The sequence below is a fragment of the Thermobia domestica genome, chromosome 4, assembly GCF_964235325.1.
Source record: "Thermobia domestica chromosome 4, izTheDome1.hap1.1, whole genome shotgun sequence".
In the NCBI taxonomy this organism is placed as follows: domain Eukaryota; kingdom Metazoa; phylum Arthropoda; class Insecta; order Zygentoma; family Lepismatidae; genus Thermobia; species Thermobia domestica.
The window spans coordinates 120,811,482-120,832,998 of NC_137457.1; positions in this window are offsets into that span (position 1 = coordinate 120,811,482).

Consider the following 21,517-nt stretch of genomic DNA (forward strand, 5'->3'; position numbering starts at 1 on the left):
AATAAGAAATAAATAATGGGTTTACCCTCCTAGCCCCCGTGCATTTCTTTTAGAGTTCAATGGTAAATTTTCTATAATTCATTCGGTTTTGATACAATATAATGTTTTTTCACTCTTTCCATAATCCCCAGTGCTTGGAATTAAAATTATTCAAGAATGAGCGGTGAATTCAACCCTCTTCACCCTGAACTTAAAAAATATTTTTGTCGATAATTTCCGTTACAACTACAGCGAGAAAAAATGAGTGATACGTAAAATTGTATATTACATTTGTATTATCCTGTAGTTTTTGGACTTAACGTACAGCAAACATATAACTGAAAACGCATGTTTTATAATACTTTCTGTATAAGTATTCCAATTCCATCTGTACGTACTTTCCGTATGAAACAATATAGGCTATCTGGATCTCACATGCAAATGGACGTATATAACATATAGCTGACGAAGGTAACATACATATATGTATATTATAAGGAAGACTATTAGATATAACACATCGTGCAACGGCATGATGTAACATCAAAAGGCAGGGCCTATGTAGCATACGGATAACGTTTGTTCCCTACTGATTTCTGTATTAAGCAAGTGGATTCCGTATATTTGTACAATATACCGCTGTCCGGAGAGCGAATTTTTCTCATTGTATGGGTAGTGGATCTGAAAAGGAAGGGCGGCTGCGGTGGCTCAGTGGTAGAGCGTTCACCTCTGGTGCTTGGGGTCCCAGGTTCGATCCCAGCCCCCGCCAAGTGAACCTTGTGGTGGACCAACACCGCGTGTGTGGCTTTTCTCGGGATTCTCCTGTTTCCTCCCACTTTCTTCATTCGACCATTTCATTCATTACTCATACTCACCGTCTCCTTTAGCCTAACCGGCATAAGCGTGGGACGTAAAACTCAAAGGTTTCATTTCATTTTTTTCTGAGAAGGAAGGTGGGTTGCATGACGTCATGCCGTCTCCCGAGCCTATCTTTGCCCATTTTATTTTTTTAGGAAGTGGGGAATGCATAGCTATTTTTTTGTGTGGGGTAAGGCGTTTAGTCACCTTCCCCGGTTACAACTGTTCGATTTTAGTGTAATATGCTGTATATTTTCCTTAAGGCTTCCTCATCATTCACTGTACATGGAGCCGAAATCAGTAAAAAATAGCTTAGTGGCTTTACCCTCTCCCCGATTACTTATAACTTATATAAATCTCATTCGGTTTGATGCAGTATTATATATATTTTCTTTGACTTTTTCCGTAATCTCCTGTTCTTGTAATTAAAATCTGTCATAAATGAGTGATGAATCACTCCCTCGCGCCTTTCTTTTTTATTAAGAAATATGTCCAAGATATCTTTCATAAAAATATTAGATTTTCATAGAATATACTTTTTGAAGCTTTCTTTTTCACTACTTCGATTTAAACTAGGTAGTCAACTTATCTTTTAAATAATAAATAATATAGAAAACCATATCCAATTTACTTGAAACTTAGTGCAAACATAGCAACAATAAATAAGGGATAATGTTTATTTTCCTGTTCTGTGAAAACTAGTATAAAGAGTTAATGGCCCCTCTCGAAATATTTTGCAGCTCTAAGAATATGACTGATTCTGTTGTAGCTCCGTTCATACATACATTACAATAGTAAAATCATATATTATGAACTTTATCTTTTACATGAAAAGCCCGTTCAAGGGAAATATTTTCGACCCTTCGGAAATATTTTAATGTCAGTGAGAGAAACGCTAGAACACGTCCAGTTAACTTGAACTTGTATATATGAACATACTAACGATAAAATATTAACGCTTTTTTCTTTTCTGCGGAAACCCACGGAAGGGACAACACATCTCTAAACATTTTGCAGCTGACTCCGAAAAATGGCAAGATATGTCTAGTTCACTTAAAATTACGTGCATACATAATACCTAACAATAAAATAATAGTTTTTTTTAAGTCAGCAAGAAAATTAAAATGGCAAAATCCCCTTCAAATTATTTAGCAGAGATTCTCGAATATGTCATATCAATATGTACTATTAACTTATAACTTCGTACAACAGCTGAAAAGGAATGAATCCAGATGTTAGCCTGGTGAAAAATCCCCCAGAAATTCAGAATTTCCCCGGGAAAAATCATGCAACAGTTTTAATATGTAATATGGCGGATCTAAGATGGCGACCGGGGTGGGTAACATGTTTCAGAAGCAGTACTTGATCCAATTTGTTTTGCATATGCCCATATTCATGTCCAGCGAGTAATATCTAAAGAAACGAAAAGAAATTTTATGTCAGAGCGTTATGGTAGTGTATGATAGAATTCCGGATATATCAAGGCCCAAAAATATGCCAATTACCGGCATGTGCAGCTAAATTTAGTACAATACGCATTAGACAACAGAGAACTTTGTATTTAAACCAATTTTACACGAATCTCGAGGGGACACTTCGCGAATGTACCTGGTGAGAACCAACATGTAGGCAACTATATCAACGAATGCCTGCCATATATTAATTTCAGAACCGCAATTTAGAACCGCAAGAACCCTATGTTTGTTTTCTGAATGCAACATAAAAATTTGTTTCCATGATCATTCTTTTATTTACTTTTTAATATCAGTTCTACAAGTAGTACAACCTTCGACTATGACACTTTCAGGCAACTTATAAGCTTTTATACAATACATTGAACATTAAAAATCAAAGGGAGAAAATGAGACAAAATAAACTGTAGATTACCACATTGCCACGAGAAACCAAAACATTCACATGAAAAGAAAATACTCTTCTGAATGGGTAGCACTTCTTGACAGTTTTCTTTCCCTGGCAGATCTTTTTTTTTTTTTTACAAAAATAAGATAAAATAGAAATATGTTTAAAACAAGTCTTAAAAATCCGTGTTTAAAACAAAATGTTTAAAACGTATATAAAATTTGATTTAAACACAACCAATTGTTAAAAGCAAGTTTTAATCACTTGTTTTAAACATTTTGTTCTAAACAAAACAACCCTACACCAGATTCATATTTCAAGTCACTATGGTGGCCTGGCACTCCGGATTTTTCAACCCATACACACACACACACACACACACACACATATATATATATATATATATATATATATATATATATATATATGGCCGGATTTATTGGGGTGCAAAGGTGCACGCGCACCTTCTTCCTTGTAAATATACACTACTTAAAGTGAGAAGCTAGGAGTGAAAATAGCAACACTTTCCGAAAGTTTCTTCTGTCATGTTTCGATTTGGACTTAAATCAAAGGGATGTTTTGCAAAATCGATAGTTTAAGTCAATTTTCTAAAAGTTCGACAAAAGGATTCACCGAGAACAGATACTTAGGATTTTCAGGGCATTTCCTCATTCACACCACAGGTGCCTAAAGGCGTTTAAAAAATTCCAATTCAATTCAAATGTACTGGTAGTTATTGGTGCACCCCCTCAGAAGATCCTTTATCCCAAATCTTGTGTATTGGTCCCAATTGATTAGTTTCTCGCTACGCCACTGATGTCTGATGTGTATTTGATTTATAAACTGAATTGCTTGCAAGCAAATGAAATGTCCTTCCTGCTTCCCTGGGGGCCAGTGTATGTGTAACTTTGGTGTATGTAGCTCCGGGTTCGATTCTTGGTGGGAAGTGAGCTCGAGCTTCAATCACATTGGTAAGTGCAAGACTGTTGTAAAATAAACATATATGGCGACTACCAGGAGTGAGCTCCTTCATGTCTAAGCGCCTTTGGCCTGGAAGACCCGGGTTCGATTCCCGGCGTGAGCACATGTGATTTCGATTCCATGTTAATCAATATTTCCCGTCTCATAAAGCCTCGCTGCCGGAAAGGGCGTTAAACTCCAATTCAACTCAACTATCGGCAGTGTCATCACAAGAAGTAAAAATCTTATCAATAAGTTTATATTAAAAACTTCACTCTTTGATCATTTTTCTTTTTCCTCTTTTTAAATACAGAGCAATCAAAGTAATGCTATTCTCAAAGGATATGTGCCTGGGGGCCTAAGGTGTTTACTGAATCTTAAGTATGAGGAAAAAGAAAACAGACTGAAAAACGTGGAATTTATTTGCTACTATAATGGAGATTCTTTTAAAGCCAACCTTAGACTCAATGTCGCCAAGGATGTTTAAACCTTACTAAAGTGTAACTCCAAGACCCTCAGAATTGAAGAAGAGGAAATACAGGTACAAAAGGTAACCAATAAAGAAAAAAGAAACATAGAAATGGTACTCATCATAACAAAATATGTCTACTTACACAAAAATGTTCTGCAGAATTTCAATACGTTTCATATCCCTAAAATCAAGAAACAAAACACTTTGCGTTCGAGAGAGAGTTCCAGTTTTATCTTAACAATCTCAGGCAGGTACGACATAGGTGGGTATTTCGAGTAACGCTAATCCCTTGGTAACTGTAACTACAGTACCGAAATGCAGAATGTTCCATTGAATAACGTTACTCACTGTAACGTAATTCAGAGCTGTGAAACTTTTACAAATTTTCAAAGTTACTCTGACTAATAACGTTATTAACTAGGTGCAGAAATGGGTTACAAAATAGTAACCGTAATAGATAACAAATTGTAAATATTGCACATTTCGTTAAATTATCCATCCTTGGTAAACCTACATTTTGTCTAATGGGTGACCCAGATGCTGATGAAAGGTTGTAATTACAGATGCAACATTGCTTGTGAAAAAGGTTGATGTATCAGCAGCAGTTAAAATAGCACAAAATAAAGTATTACAAAACCCTATATTTAGAATAAAATATCCTCTAACAAAAGTACAGGTGAAGACAGAAACTTTACCACAAGGAATTATGGATAGTACTAATGCTGCTTTCAATCGTACTTATCAAAAAAAATCCATTCCATTTCAACATTTTAGTAGGCCGTTTTTTACACTGTAAGTTGATGGACCGCTGTACCATCCAAACCATTACAAATTGATTTTGATAATAAGCTATATATACAAGCATATTCTACGTTATTTTCAGTTTCAGGTATTTATTATTCTAATCAAGGTAATGATATTTCACTTGCCCAATATCTTAATGATTATACTCTACTGGTGTTTGATTTAACTCCCGATTCTAACGCTAGTGCTGCATTTCATACTAGTCCACAGCGGCAAGGAAGTGTATGTTTAGAGGTTCAGTTTAAAGAAGCACTGCCATCTCCTGTAACTGCAATTATTTATGGTAAATTCTCCTCAAAATTAAAAATTGATTTCCAGAGAAAAATATATATTAAATAATTTTAAAAATATGTTAAATACACTTGAACATTATGAAGCACTACAACAAAATCTGCCTAAAGATCATTTTATTGGTGTATATGCTGCAGATGAGCTACCGCTGTTTATTCATACATTACCAGCCGCCATAATTATAAACACTGATTCTAGTGATAAGCCTGGAGAACATTGGGTTGCTGTTTATATATTTCAATAGCTATGGTATACCTCCCTATATGCAACATCATATAAACTGTCTGTATTATGCATGGAATAATAGACGTATTCAAGGTGATTTATCTCAATTTTGTGGACATTACTGTTTTCTATATCTATCATGTCGTGCATCTGGTTATTCACTACGCAATTTCTTAAACAAATTCTCACTCACCACTATTGATGCTAATGATATTATGCTTTATTCATTTATGATAGTATGATGATGATGTTATTTTTAAACACTGGTTGTAAAAAAAACTTTTAACTCCGCCATTGCCGGTCCCAAGCCTTGGGTGAGAAAGGAGGAGTGTTGGGATAGCTACCCCCGTAAAAGAAAATAATCTATGCTATGTTCAAATAGAGGGGTTGCAACGAATCTTATGTATTCACTGCTCTGCTATGTGTTTGTAGTCTTATGTGATCATAAAAGAGAACGAATGCACCCCTAAAAATGCTCATAAAAGGAAACGAATACATCCCTGCTATGTTACGTAGTCTTATGTATTAGCTGCTATCGCGAAATAGGGGTTGAAAAAGTGATCATAAAAGAGAACGAATACACCCCAAAAGTGCTCATAAAAGGAAACGAATACATCCCTGCCATGTTACGTAATCTTATGCTCTGATATGTGTTGGTAGTCTCTGCTATGGTCAAATATGGGTTGAACGAATACACCCCTAAAAGGAAACGAATACATCCCTGCTATGTTACGTAGTCTTATGTATTATCTGCTCTGCTCTGTGTTCGTATCCTCTGCTATGGTCAAATAGGGGTTGAAAAAGTGATCATAAAAGAGAACGAATACATCCCTGCTATGTTACGTAGTCTTATGTATTATCCGTTCTGCTATGTGTTCGTAGTCTCTGCTATGGTAAAATGTTCAAATAGGGGTTGCAAAGTGATCATAAAAGGAACGAGTCTACCACTTTATACAAGATAACGAGTACACCCCTTAAAAAGTGCTCATAAAAGGGAACAAATACACCCCTAAAATGGAGGTGGTAAAAGACAGTGGGTGGACGGTTCAAGGTGTTCGATTTCCCATGTGCTCCTGACTATTTCCCTATGCAGCTTCCACTCTCGCAGGCATACTTTCAATCAGATGCTTGAAGGTTTCTTGGGAAATGGCAGCCAATTCTTCACGGAGTGCTGAACTGGGGAGAGGTATGGGGTTAGGTCGGTGAGCAAAAATACTAGTTAATATTGCATGCTAGTATTAATTTCTTTAATACGTAGTAAGTGATCTTTATTAATAAATATGAGATTATTCATATCCAGGAATTATTATCATTGGTATACATTTGCTTAAACCCATACTACTACCTTCTTTCACCACTTGAATATATTCTTTTTTAATTCTATAATGACGGTTACCACAAAATCTAGTTCTTAAGGAGAACAAAAAGATCGAATCGGGGATTTTACTTATTAGTGGACATCCGGTCCCAGTGATCATATATAATTACTTAAAGTATTTTTTTCTAATTTCAGATAATAAGTAAAGTAAGTGCAATATTGAATTTGATAGAAATGTATACTATTGATACTGTGTGAAGTTTAGAAAATATATATAATCGCAAATACTAGCTATATAAATATCACGCTAATTGAACTAACTATATGTAATATGTTGCATATGGCACTAACATATATATTTACCATTCTACACATTCTTACTATTTACATAGACTTTATATATTCTCGCATTGCTAGCTGAACACCCTCAAAGCAGATTTGCATACAACCTACCTCATTCTATAGAATCTATATACACGTTCATGGGAATTCCACATAAAACTTCGGAAGAATCATCCTCACATGCAAATAGGATAAAACGTTCATATGAACCTAGGGTAAAAATTCTCTGTTTCGGAGTTATGACCCGCCAAAAACGGGGTAAGGACTTTAGAAAGCTATAGCACCACCACATAGAGTGATAGAGCTCACACTGTGTGGTCCTCTCAATGAAATCTAACCTGTTCTTTGCAGAAATGCTTATGTCACAAACGTAAATCCGTGCGAAAAGGGTTCCTCAAAATTGCTTAGTGATTTCCGGAGGATATATCAAGGGAAGAGACATTAAATTAGTCGTGAAAGGATAGATTTTCCCCTAACAACCATAAATCGTGTGTGGAGATCTCGAAGAGATACAAAAAGGTGGAGACCGTTATGTCTGGTATGGGTGGTTGCATAACAACGAGGTGACTAACAATGAAGTGGTTGCGATATGATGCAGAGGGTATACACGTCCTGAGGTGATTTTGTAACTGAACACAAGAAAAATTTCCACAAAATAGGTCAAGAAAGGCAGCGGAAAACGTTTGAAAAGGCGTGGTCCAGCAGAAAACGTTTGAAAAAGCACACTCTCGGGAAAATAGAATATTTCCCAATCGAACAGAGATATTTACGTCCAAACCAAAATAATGAAAATTACACTCAAGGGAACCGATGGTACCAACCCAATGGTCCTGAGAAGACTTCGGAATAGGATTCCACACAGACACTTAGCAAAACAGAGATGGTATGCGCAATGCAAAGTGACACAGACTTATGCACGATGACGTGTCACATATAGCTTACGTACGAATTTTGGTATGAGAGCTGGAAAATGGGTATTCCTCGCTCCAGGGTCCGGGAGCAAGTTAAAGGAACACAAGGATATGGTATGTTAGTGGTAGTTGGTACGGTAGACCAACAAGCAGAGTAAGAGCTATTGTATTTACCGTGGTGATGCTCAATTTCTGCTATTTCTTTCTGAAAGATGTCATGAACAAAAAGAGGTGAGTGGTGCGAAAGACTTTTAATGTGCAGTACAGAAGCCATAACATGTTCGACATTTTGGGAGAGGACCGCAAAAGATGACTATTGTAGCACGACAAACATAAGTTTCTTTCAGGTTAATACAGCTTGCGTCGGCTTCATACCAAGAATCATTTAGTATCTGGGCCTAAGGCGTTATTTGCAGACGTCACAAACTAATCGAGGTTTAGTTGAAGACTCGAAACCGTTTGCCTGGATCGTCATCCCAGTCTTACGCTAAGCCCTGTGACTCGGTGGATTGTCTTCGAGAGGCAATCAGAGCAATCGCGTGCACACAAGGAGCAAAAAGGCTAGGAAAGTTTGAGAACTACTGGACTTGGCAACCGCGGATACAGCAACGTCCCTTTCAATAAGGAACAATGACAGCCCCACTTGGATTGTTCAGCGACATTTCATGGCGAGAAAGAAAGGGCGGTAGCTCGTATATAAAAAACAACCTACATGGTACTTTATTGATTTGCCCCGAGAGGTATCCCGATCGCCAGTAAACGTCACTGCTATGCACAAAAAGTTAGCACTGAAGTAACAGTGAGTGCACAACCAGCAACAATACATTGCCGAGAGCAGACCTTCCTTTGCTTGTCGATTTCATTCGTGCAGTCGAGGTAGGTAACTACTATATTGTGTGTTGTGCATAATGTGTATAGTGTGATGTCATGTGACATTGGCCAATCAGGAAGAAGCTGAGATTGTTTTTGTATATAAAAAAGCACACGGAAACGATCTGCAAGCAGCACGGTTATACAACGAACGATATCCGAATAGAAGACAATCACATCGTACAACGTTTGCAACACTGTTTCATCGTTTGTGTGCGGCTGCAATGTTTCACACGGGATACGCATTCAGATCACAAGAGGAACGCAGTCTGTATGCAGAAGAACGTATTTTACGACATGTGCACAATTATCTAGTATACTTACAGAGAGCTTGCCTGTCTCCACGATGTCAGGTCTGAGAGAGTGCCAACAATTTTTATTCACAAAGAGTTGCCACGGGTATAGGATCTATCGCCTGGGCGTTTCCGTCCCATGCTGGACTTTTGTACTCAGGTTCTCCATTTTTGGCAAAAACTGTAGGGTTTCTATCCCTTATTTTGCTTAATCATGAAGCCCAGTTTGGAAAGGATGTTCTCTATAGTTAAATTAATAGCAATCTGTGGTCTGTGGGGAATGCCACCAGCACCAATTCCGAATGAGTGTGTGAGCAGGGATTATCGGTGACCATCTCATTGGACCAGTTGTTCTTCCCCTACAACTCACCGGGCCAATCTATCTGGACTTCTTAAGCGAGTTACTTCCAACACTTCTGATGGTTTTGATGTTGGTCTTACAACAAGTTATGCGTTACATGCACGATTGTGCCAATGTGCATTTGTTTTTCCCGTGTGAGACTATCTGAACACGGAATTCCCGGGCAAGTAGACTGGACGTGGCGGTCCTATCTCATGACTTGCCCGGTCAGCGGAATTAAACGCTCATGATTTTTTTTAAATAGGGACATTTCAAAACTGTTTATTATATTACTCCTGTACATAATGTCAACACGTTGGAACAAAACGTCGGATCCGTTTTTGATGGTTTGCAGGAGAAGGCAGCACCGTTTAGACGTGTGCACCGGTCTGTGCGACGACGAATGAAAGCGAGTGTTCATAGTGGTGGACGTAATTCTAAGCATGAACTTTATTATTGTAATATGTTCACTTGTATGATTTCAGTAACCTTTAGTATTATTCTGTGTGACAGTTATACATAACAGATACAATTTGGACCTGTATTATATCATCTTTGCAAACACAGCCCATGTTTGCCTGTATATTTGTGTACTTTTGTAAATGTTCTCCACGCCTCTGTTGAATACTCGGTAGTTATTATGGATATTCTCGGCTCTGCAATGTCTATGTGCTCGGCTTGTTGCACAACCTCATGTCCAGGGGTGATACTTTACTTTGAACCCCGACGCTGGTGTGAGAAATCGATATTTCCCAGATCTTACCTCACCTTTCGTACGAAAGCTCTACGGCATCTCCCACATTTACAAGCCATCATACATTTATCTCTGTCACTTTGAATTGCCCCTAACGTGTCTCTTTTAGTGACTTCTATTATTTTTGTGTGTGTGTCAACTTGTGCAGCTCTCTCTGCGCCACTATGTTTGCAACATCGTTCCACTTTAATCTGATTTTCACTTTTCTTTGTGGACAGAACCAAATATCTGTCTTTGTTCGGAGATACTCTATTTTATCGACAGTGTGCGCCAACGACTATAGTTTGTCCTCCTCTGTTAATATGGACTATTTTAACATTGCTCAGTATGTAATCACCTCTAGACGTTTCTTCCATCTACGTTAAGCCCATTACTTTATTGTTTATCATCTGGTGGTTATGCGACCACATATAGCGGATGTGACGGTGTCCAAGGTTTCGTATCTGAGTTTTAGACATGGGACACACGATTTATGGTTGTCAGGGTAGAAACCTACCCCTTCACGCCCATTTTGACGTCTCTTTCGTTGACATTCTCCGGGAATCCCTATGCAGCTCTTTAAAATCCCCTTCAAAAGGATTTCAATATTGTAACATAAGCATATTTGCATCGAACAGGTTTGGTTTCTTTGAGAGGAACATGCACTCATAGCTCTATTACTCATATTCGTGGTGTTATAGCGGTCAAAACTTCTGAAAGTACTTATAGGCACCTGTTATTTTATTTTTTCCAAAGTGATATTTCTCATATTCAGCACAGTACAGCAGCATTGTAAGACATATTTCAAATGTAACACTTCGTATCATATAGTACAAAAAATAAAATAAAGATTTTATAATATAGATTATATTTTAAAGATTTTATAATATAATAGTTTCGTCATAATATAGATTTATTATCTTGAACTTTTACAATATATACAAAGTAGAGTTTACAATTTATTTATAGGAACTGTTGAATTATTTTAGGAATATACTGTGCAAAGGAAACAGAATATTATTAATCTTTTATTTTAACGCTATAGATTGGGACTCAATTGCTACCAGGAAAATCAGATTTGTCTAAATTTGTAATCAAACGTACTGGGTGTTGCACAAGTAAACGATCAAAATGATAATTTCGAATTCCATTTGTACCAGTAATACATGCCTTTAGTAACACTTGCGATAATTGATGACTATACACATTTAATAGTCTGTTTTGTCTTTACTTACTTCCTCTATTTTATTTCTCCTGGAACATACGTTGCAATATTTTGATATACATATAAAATTCTGTTATTAACTTACAGGTATTCGGCATATAATAAACCTTCACATACACACTTAAACTATCCAAATGGATGTTTTATATATGCACAAGAATATACATGAAATCTCAGGAAAGAAATTGTGGAGACTGTAAATCTTCGAAATTCACAACAGCCCGTTTCAATAGTTGTTCAAAATATTCCTGTATTCTCTAACCATAAAAATAAAATGTACATATATTAACACAATATTGTTTCAATATAGTAGGTAGCAATAAGTTATCCACATCGCCAAAGTACCATTCAATACCGTAATCCTATGGTACTAAATGTATTGAAAAGTATGAGCGGCACATGGTATATAATGCATATTGTTGTTCAAAAACTCAGCTTTGTGCAAAGTGGATATCGAAATTTACAGTTGCAATTTCCTTAAAGTGATATTATCAAATTTCTAGTTGGATGACGAAGAAGGAACAATAATTCTGATGGCTTTCAAATTACGAAATTTTCAATGTATGATCAGTATGTTCATTACACTCGTTATCGATTTGAAAGAGATAAGCAAATTAGGCATAAAGATGAACGTAGTGAAAGGTTGTAGAGATTGGGAAAATTATAATTTTAAATTTATATTGAATCAACTTACATGCAATGTACAATCGTCAAACAATTTTGCTGGAGATAAAATGAACAGATACAAATTATATCCATGTCGAACTTCATTACGGAAAATACCTTGCGGGTGATCCTGATAAAATATAACGGTATCGGTAAGTGGTATACGTTTCAAAATATTCTCCATTTGCAAAATCCGGAGTGAGGTATGTGGCTGAAAATGTTTTTAAATCAACTTGTAAGTGCATCTTGTTAATGTTAAAATGTTGAAAATGAAAAGCATTCATATGTGATTGTCCATCGAAAGCAACATTTCATACAGAACCTATAACGAATCATTTCTCACGTTACTCATAAATAGGTTATAGATGTTATATGAACAAACTTCTTCTGGCATTGTATATGTTCGAGTTTAGAAACGGGTATGCTGGGTTCAATGTTCCAAAGCAGCACTGACCAACATTGCTAATTTGGCATCAATACCTAGACGACGCACGTGAAGTGTTACGTCTTCAAGTTTGACCTTAAGTGCTGAATTTTTAGCAGACCTTAAACAAAAAATATATTTTGTACCATCTAATTTTACATGTAAGCTTATTTGTTAAGCAACATACTTCCGCAGTATAAGCAATATCAATATGAATACGTCCATACCATCGAATAATGCACTGCTTTTAGGTATTGAGCACGAATTGTAAGTCAAGGATTTGGATTTAATTAAGTTGGTTCGTAGTATCATTATATCATATTGTCCTAGTTAAATAGGTTCGATCGTGCAATCCAATAGTGTGTCGATATGAGCATGATACGGATAATCGAATTATTGTCTTAAAAACCTCAGTTTGAATAAACGACGATTGAAGGAAATTATTTACCTGTGTAATGTTAGTCGCTTCCACTATATTTATATTATCATTATTCCTAATTTCACATTTCATATAAAGATACAAATATGCAGTGTGAATAAAATTACCAGTTTCAACAGGATTACAAATTCAGTAGGTCCTTCAGACAAAGTTGAAACAAGTGGATACCTAACAGTGGAAGATAACTCAATAGCAATTTGAGTCATTGGAATAGTAAAGGAATCAAGTTTGCTTATACAATATTCAGGACTATTTTCTTTGACTAAAGTCATGATCGTATCTAATCAGCTATGCCACTCTGATTTTGTCGATAGTAGATAGGGGACACTTGGCGCTGTTTTTTTCTTACTGCGCATGCGCAAACCCTTGAAGCTGATTGACTGGCGCAGGTCACGTGACCCCACCCATGGCCCGCCCCTTGACGCTGATTGGCTGGCACCGGCCACACTCCTTCACGCTGATTGGCTGGCACCGGACCCCGCCCCTTGACGCTGCTTGGCTGGCACCGGCCATACTCCTTCACGCTGATTGGCTGGCACCGGACCCCGCCCCTTGACGCTGGTTGGCTGGTCACGCCCCTTCACGCTGATTGGCCGGCCACGCCCCCCGGCTCCGCCCACGGGCCTTTACGATCTTCATTTTAGGAGTGCCGCGCTGATTGTTCGGTGCCGGTCCCCGCGAACATGCCACATACCATAGCACATAATACATAAGATTCATTCCCTTTTATGAGCACTTTTTAACATAGCAGAGAATACATGGAGACTACGAACATAGCAGAGCTAATAACCCCTATTGTAACATAGCACAGATTACATAGCGGAGCTAATAAACGAGTATGGCTTATTTTTAACCCCTATTGTACTATAGCAGAAATAGCAGACACAGAACACATTTTCCAAACACCTATGTAACATAGCAAAAGATTACCAAAATAATAGAGGGGTGTACTCGTTCAACCCCTATTTATACATAGTAGATTTAATAAAAGAGTATGGCACATTTTCCAACACCTATTTTAACATAACAGATAATAAGGGAGTGTATTCATTCAACCACTATTTTAATATAGCATAGCAGGGCTCAGATGAGAACAAAAAGTGGTGGACAATCTAACACATTGAAAACTTTTTTGTATGAACAAAGCAGAGTCAAAAATTATGATTTCGAAAAAGTTGAAAGTGGGCGAAGTTTACCAAACTTGGGAAGATTATACATTTAATGATCCTAAATCGAATGCCGTTAAAATTTTATTTCTATCTCTCACCGTTTTCGAGATATGACGACCCGAATTTTTTTGACAACTTGGCCCACCCTTGTCGTACAAGATAGAAACATGGTTCCATGGGTTCTTCATGTATAAAAACGGCAAGGGGTGGGGTACGGGGAGATTTTTGATTATTGTTTTGATATTTTTGACCGTTTTCCTGATATGAGCCATTTTATGAATTTTGGACATTCAAAATGAACTTAGCCGATTTGTTTAGAGTAGTTCTTATCATTTTCGTGCAATGACGCTCTGAAAGTCGAGAAACAGTGCTTCAATATGTTATGTTTGAATTGTCGTAAAAGATTGAAACATGGTTCCATGGGTTCTTCATGTGTAGAAACGGCAAAGGGTGAGATACAGGGAGATTTTTTGATTATTTTGTGATATTTTTGACCGTTTTCGAGATATGGGTCATTTTATGAATTTTGGACAGTCAAATGGACTTAGAAAATATTTAGTACATATCTTAGCCGTTTTTGTTTGGAGCCAATAGTAAATAGTTTTATTTTAGCAAATGAGATACTTGACTTGCAGATTTTGTTCCAATGAAAAAGACTTTTATTTTAGCCAATCAGAGGAAAGCAGAACAATTATATAAGGGCTGAGGTTCGAAGCAATTCTTAGTCAGTTATTCATCGGCTTGTAAGAAGACAACATCGTGTGCAGAGTGAGACAACATTGAGTGAATTTTGAGTGTGAATTAAGGGTAAGTATTTTTTAACTTTGTCAAAATTTTGGAGGGTGATTTTTAAGTGTTCCTCATAACCTCACCCAAGACTGATTATTTCTTTAATTATACGCTATGTTAAATACGTTCAAGAAAACCAGAGCTCGTTGCGTCCAAAAATAGCCGAAATATTGATTTTTAAAAATTTAAGTATTTTTGGATTTTGTCAAAATTTTGGGTGGTGATTTTTAAGTATTCTGTGTTTGGTGATATATAAGAAGTTTTCGATCATGCAGTTTACGAATATTCTGCCCCTTTTTACCCAGAGGTTATAGTTTATGTGGGATACGCCTAATATGCGATTTTTGGATGATTTTGCAATATAAGATTCTTTTTTTCTATTTACAGGTTTAGAAAGAATACGTTATTAGGAAAAACAATTTTTGGTGCTCTATAGTGGGAACAGCCCCAATTACTTTTAATTGCAAACACCTGATTTATCCGAGAGGAGTTTTTCAAAAAATTGACAATAATTAATTATTAGGAAAAAAGAGATTTTATTTGGTATAGTTAGAAATTCTATAAGCATTGCTTTCAGTATAGCGTAAACGTTATTACAGTAAATAATTTTTGATCGTTAAGAATAATAGCTTATTAAAAAAAACACTAATTGGCGTTCTATAGTTGGAAGACCACAATTAAGATAAAAGAGCAAGCATTAACGATTTTACAATATTCTAAAAGTTACTTGGTATTATATAGTTAGATAAACAGCAAAAAATGGAGCGATTTAATATAATATCCGAATCTCGGCAATGTTATAGACAATTTAAAGATAACGGGGATTTACTGACAATTGAATTAACTCCTCCCCCAGAGGGAGAAAACCCCCTTGAATGGGTAGAAAACGGTATTAATGATTTGGTACGGTATGTAATGAGAGGTGTGTTCGCTCATCATCGTAAAGGGTTGACTTTTATTAACCAAAATCACCCAGATAAACCATTCTATGTATCTTTTTGAACTCCTAATAATATGACTGCTGAAAATGTGTGGGGTGCGTTAGAAAAAGTAATTCAATCGAATCATCAAGATCGCTTTATTCTCTATTTTCACCACGTCGAACTACCTATTGTAATGGGACGGGTGAAACAGAATTTTTCTGACATAAACGAATACATAAAACAAAATAGAGGTATTATAGTCATTAAAAACGCTGATTACTATTGTCTGGGTCAAGCTCTGGTGGTTGCTATAGGGCTTATTGAACATAACGATGATAAAAAAGAAAGAGACAGATATTGCCATCAATACGCAAAAAATATGTTTCAAAAAGGTATCCGAATTAAGTGAAAAGGCTGGTGTTAGCCTAGAGAATGGCGGGGTGATACCGGAATTAAAAAAATGTCAGGCATATTTATCGATATAAAATCACGATGTATGACAGGTTATCGGGGGAAAAAGTATTCTTTGAGGGTCACGGTCATGGTAAACGAATTAATTTGCTATATATTAACAACCATTATAACGTCATTACTAGCCTAACAGCAGCCTTTTAATGCGGATACTATTGCGAAGGATGCAACAAAAAATTCCAGAATGAAGACAGGCATGTGTGGAAGTGTAAAGCTTTATGCACTAAATGCCAGAATAGACCACAAAAAGTGTAATATACTGCCGGGAATGCAATAGATACTTTTATAGGCTCAATGTCTCAAAAACCATAAGGCTTCATTGTGTGATATTCTGAAAGTGTGTCTTCAATGTCGTAAAGCTTACGCGGTGAAAAAAGGGCGGAATCCACATGTCTGTGGGAACGTATTCTGCACAGGGTGTAATAATATGATACCGTCAGGGCATTTATGTTACATTCAGCCGTGCCAAAAGCGTACTCTACAGAAATGGTTATTAGTGTTTTACCTCATTGAGTGCCGCCAGGATAAAGAAGTATCCGGTGATATTTTTGAGCATGAGCCCAACCTGTTAGTTAGCCAACAGATGTGCTATTGCTGTAAAAACAGTGCGAGTGAACGGTGTGGTGTATGCGGCATTAGAGAACATGTATTTTATGGGGACAAATGAATTGTCGAGTTGTTAAATTATTTAGCACAAAGGCGTTCTGAAATAAACAAAATAGTCACTGTAGCTCACAACGCAAAGGGTTTCGACGGCCATTTTATTTTACGCGCGATGATGCTTGATAAAGAGTGGACGCAGCGAATAATTATGCGGGGCTGCAAAATTTTAGCGATGGAATATTTATATTTAAAATTTATTGATAGTCTAAATTTCTTGCCAATGCCTTTATCCAAATTAGGCGACGCGTTCGATTTCCCCGTCTCGAAGGGTCATTTCCCTCATTTATTCAACACAAAAGCTAATCAGAAGTTTACCCGGCATTGAGTATTACGATGTGGGGGGCTTAAAAAAGAAACAGAAAGACAAGTTTTTGCGTTGGTATAATGAAGAAAAGGAAATACTTGGAGAGACGGGCTTCATTTTAAAAGAACAGCTCATTAAATACTGTGTAAACGATGTGAACGTGCTTCGCAATGCATGCATAAAACTTATGAACGAATTTGAAGTTATATCTGGCGTCAACCCGTTCCTAGAAAGTATAAGCATTGCCAGTGCGTGCAATTTAGTGTATAGAAAAAGTTCTTGCGAACAGACACCATTGGTATTATCCCACATAGTGGGTACAGGTGGCGTGATAACCAATCTTTCGGTGCCGTTCAGTGGCTCGTGTACGAGGCCGACCGATTAAAAACACAAATCCAGCATTCTGGTAACGTCCGAGATGTTGTGGTGAGTGGTGGGTATAAAGTGGATGGTTATGCGCGCTATAATGGCGCAGAACATGTTTGGGAGTATCAGAGGTGTCTATTCCACGGGTGCCACGAGTGTTACCCCACAGGTCGTGATAACACCATATATAAAGATGCATACACTACTTTTAATATGCGTTATGAGAATACTGTAAACAAAATTAATAGATTAAAGGAGCTGGGGTATATAGTTCATGAAATGTGGGAATGCCAATGGCGCGAGTTTCTGAAAGAACACCCGACAGTGAATATATTTGTAAAATACCACTGCATGGCTAAGAAATGACCAATTTATGCGCGGTATGCCCTGTATGGCGGCAGAGTCGACGCCATAAAACTTTACAGAAAGTTGAAAGAGGGAGAACGTATCATGTATAGCGATATAATATCCTTTTACCCTTATTGTTGTAAGGTGAAAATATATCCTGTGGATCATCCGAAAGTTTATGTGGGTGATAATCTCTACCACCCGGTGATGCCCTATCGGAGTGGGGAAAACTTATTATTCCTCTTATGCCGAACATGTGCGGACACTCTTAATGAAGAAGAAGAATGCACACATTCGGATGAGGAGAGAGCTTTGACTGGAGTATGGGTTGTAGACGAAGTGCGGGTAGCTGTTGAGAAAGGATACAGAGCAATCGAAAAACATTTGGTATGGAGCTATGAGGTTGTAATGTATGACTTTGAAAAGAAAGAGGGCGGTCTTTTCACGGACTACATTAACCTGTTTATGAAGATCAAGACTGAATGTAACGGTTGGCCTGCAGGATGCGTGACTGAACAACAAAAAGACCAGTTCATACAGGAGTATTATGAGAAAGAGGGTATTCAATTAGACCGAGAAAAGATTATGCGCAACAAACCCAAGAAACGAATTTCAAAGCTAGGAGTAAACAGCCTGTGGGGTAAGTTCGCACAAAGAGAAAACATGAGCAAATCGCTATCATTAAAACTCCCGAGGAGTATTTCGATAAATTAACAAATCTGAATATTGAAGTTAAATCATACATTTCAATCGGCGAGAAATTCCGTGTGCTTAACTGGAATGTTAATGAGGGCGTTATTGCTCTTGCTAAAAATATTAACGTGATAATCGCCGCATACACCACGACACACGCTCGCCTCGAGTTATTTCGTTATTTGAATTTACTTGGCGAGCGTGTGTTATATTATGATACCGACAGTATTATTTACACTCAATCGCCTGGTGAGCCACAGTTAAAAAAAGGAGTGCATTTAGGGGAATGGAAGAATGAGTTGGCCGAATATGGTCCGGATTCATATATCGATGAATTTTGTGCTGGTGGTCCCAAATGTTACGGCTATTCCGTTGTTAACACACTTAATGGTAAAACAAAGACAATATGTAAAATCAAGGGAATCACACTGAATAATAAAACACTAAAATATGTTAACTTTGAACAGATGAAAGATATGATTTTAAATAATTCACCTTCTATTAGCGTTTCTCTCGGCCGACAAATTGTACGTACTAAAGATTATAAATTGATTACTAAGCCGGAGACGCATCAGGTTACTGCTCGTAAAAGAAAACGAATAGAAAATTTTGACACACTTCCATACGGGTATAAAAGAAAACGAATAGGGTAAATGCAGTATTAGATTTTTAATTAAGTAGAGAGAGAGAGAGAGAGTGGTGAAAAAAAATGGATAAGCAAATTTTAAATCATTATTATTATTTCAATGAAATCGAGGTATGTGTTGGTCTAGCATACAATCATGAGGGAGAATTTTCTGTTATTATCACTTTACATAATTACTATGATCGTATTCGTCTTTCACCTGATGAGTGGTATATTTTCTTTCATATTATTTATATACTGAAAACTACTTTAATACCGTTACAAATTCTTCATTGCCTACACAATTTTCCGTTTGTGAAAATTATGAAATATCATTGTCAGTTACTGTTAAAGTTATTCGTCAGTGTTTTATTCTCTCGTCAGATGACGATAGTAATGGTCAGGAAAATTTTTCTGTTTATACATGGAGAAAACTCCAGCTTTATCTGCCGTGCATTCAGCGGGCCATAATTACTTATTCTCAATTATGTAAAGATTTAACAAAGTATGCTCAAACATGTATGGAAGAGAGTACTAATACCATTCCAGAATTTAATACTACTACTACTACCAATCTACCGTCGGAACGCATTGCACTAGAAGTATTCACATTTTTGAATCGCAATAATAATAATACGGTATTATATTCATAATTATTTTGCGGTGTATCAGAATATGGAGTTTCAACATCCATTTACTTCTATTATAGCTGGCCCCACTGGGTGCGGTAAATCATATTTTGTAAAAGAGTTTCTAAAACATTATGCCGAAAAATGGAAAAATATAGTATGGTGTTATGGTGAGTGGCACCCTCTGTATGAAACTCTATCCTCAGGTTGTACATTTAAAGAAGGGCTCCCCAAAATAGATGATTTTTCAGCACAAGCTGGCCCACATCTTGTAATTTTTGATTATTTCATGCGAGAATGTGATACACGAACTGTTGACTTTTTTACTAAAGGTAGCTACCACCGAAATTTAAGTGTAATTTTTTTAACGCAAAATATTTTTCACCAAGCTAAAGGTATGCGAGATATATAATTAAATTGCCATTATATAATATGTTTTAAAATCCCTAGAGACCAGGCTGAAATTAATTATCTAGCACGCCAATTATATCCTGGTAATACAAAATTTGTGCAGGAGGCCTATCAGGACGCAACTCGAGATCCTCATAGTTGTTTGGTTTTTGATTTAAAACAGGGCACTCCCGACGTACATCGTGTTCGAACAAAAATTTTCCCCTCAGATTCTTACAATTATGTTTATGTACCAGTAAAAAATAATCCCAATTACTTTTATATTTTATACTCAATTTTAGTATAATAGCTACAAAAATGATTAGCAAAGAGAGTGCGTATTTACTAAAACTTTTAGCAAAGGCAAAACCTAAAGTACGCCAGGCAATGTTACAAAATGCTGATCCCGATTTAATTCGCTCTATTTGTGAATGTTCCTCTAACGTATTGCATGGAAATGTTCCGTTAAATAAAAAAGAGAAAGATAGATTTAAAAGATATAAAAAGGAATTGAGGTATTTAGTGAAAAAGGTCCATCATTAAAACAAAAGAAAAAACGTATAATTGTACAAAAAGGTGGGTTTCTTACTGCTATGCTTTCACCTATTATTGGAGGTATACTATCTAGTTTAATTAAATGATTATGCAGCATGCACAAAAGCTTGTTTTAATTTCGCCGGAAAATTTGCACCAATGTCAAACTAATTTAGATAATGAGGTGAAAAATATTTTAAATAATAAAAATATGAGTGTTGAAGGAAGAAAAATGGATACGATATAAAGAGGTGTTACAAAAATATTTACACATTGTGTAAAAATCTACTGCAACAACATCAACTAGTGTTGGTACTAAGGAGGAGAAAGAAGATGAAATACTATCTACTCTACCCGAAAATTGTGTGCGTAAAACAAGACCTTTATTACGTAAATTAAAACAAAATTCCAAAATTCATTGGCATGACAATGGTAATGTTAATATTTATAATAAATTAATTCCTGGTGCTAATATAGTAGATCAAATAGCAGATTTTGTCAGGAGTCGAAAGAAAAATATTCCCCTAGAGGTAGGGAACCCTTTGCTGTACTGTTAGCAAAATCCAATATACCTTTAGAGTAAATAGGTAACCCACAGCGTAT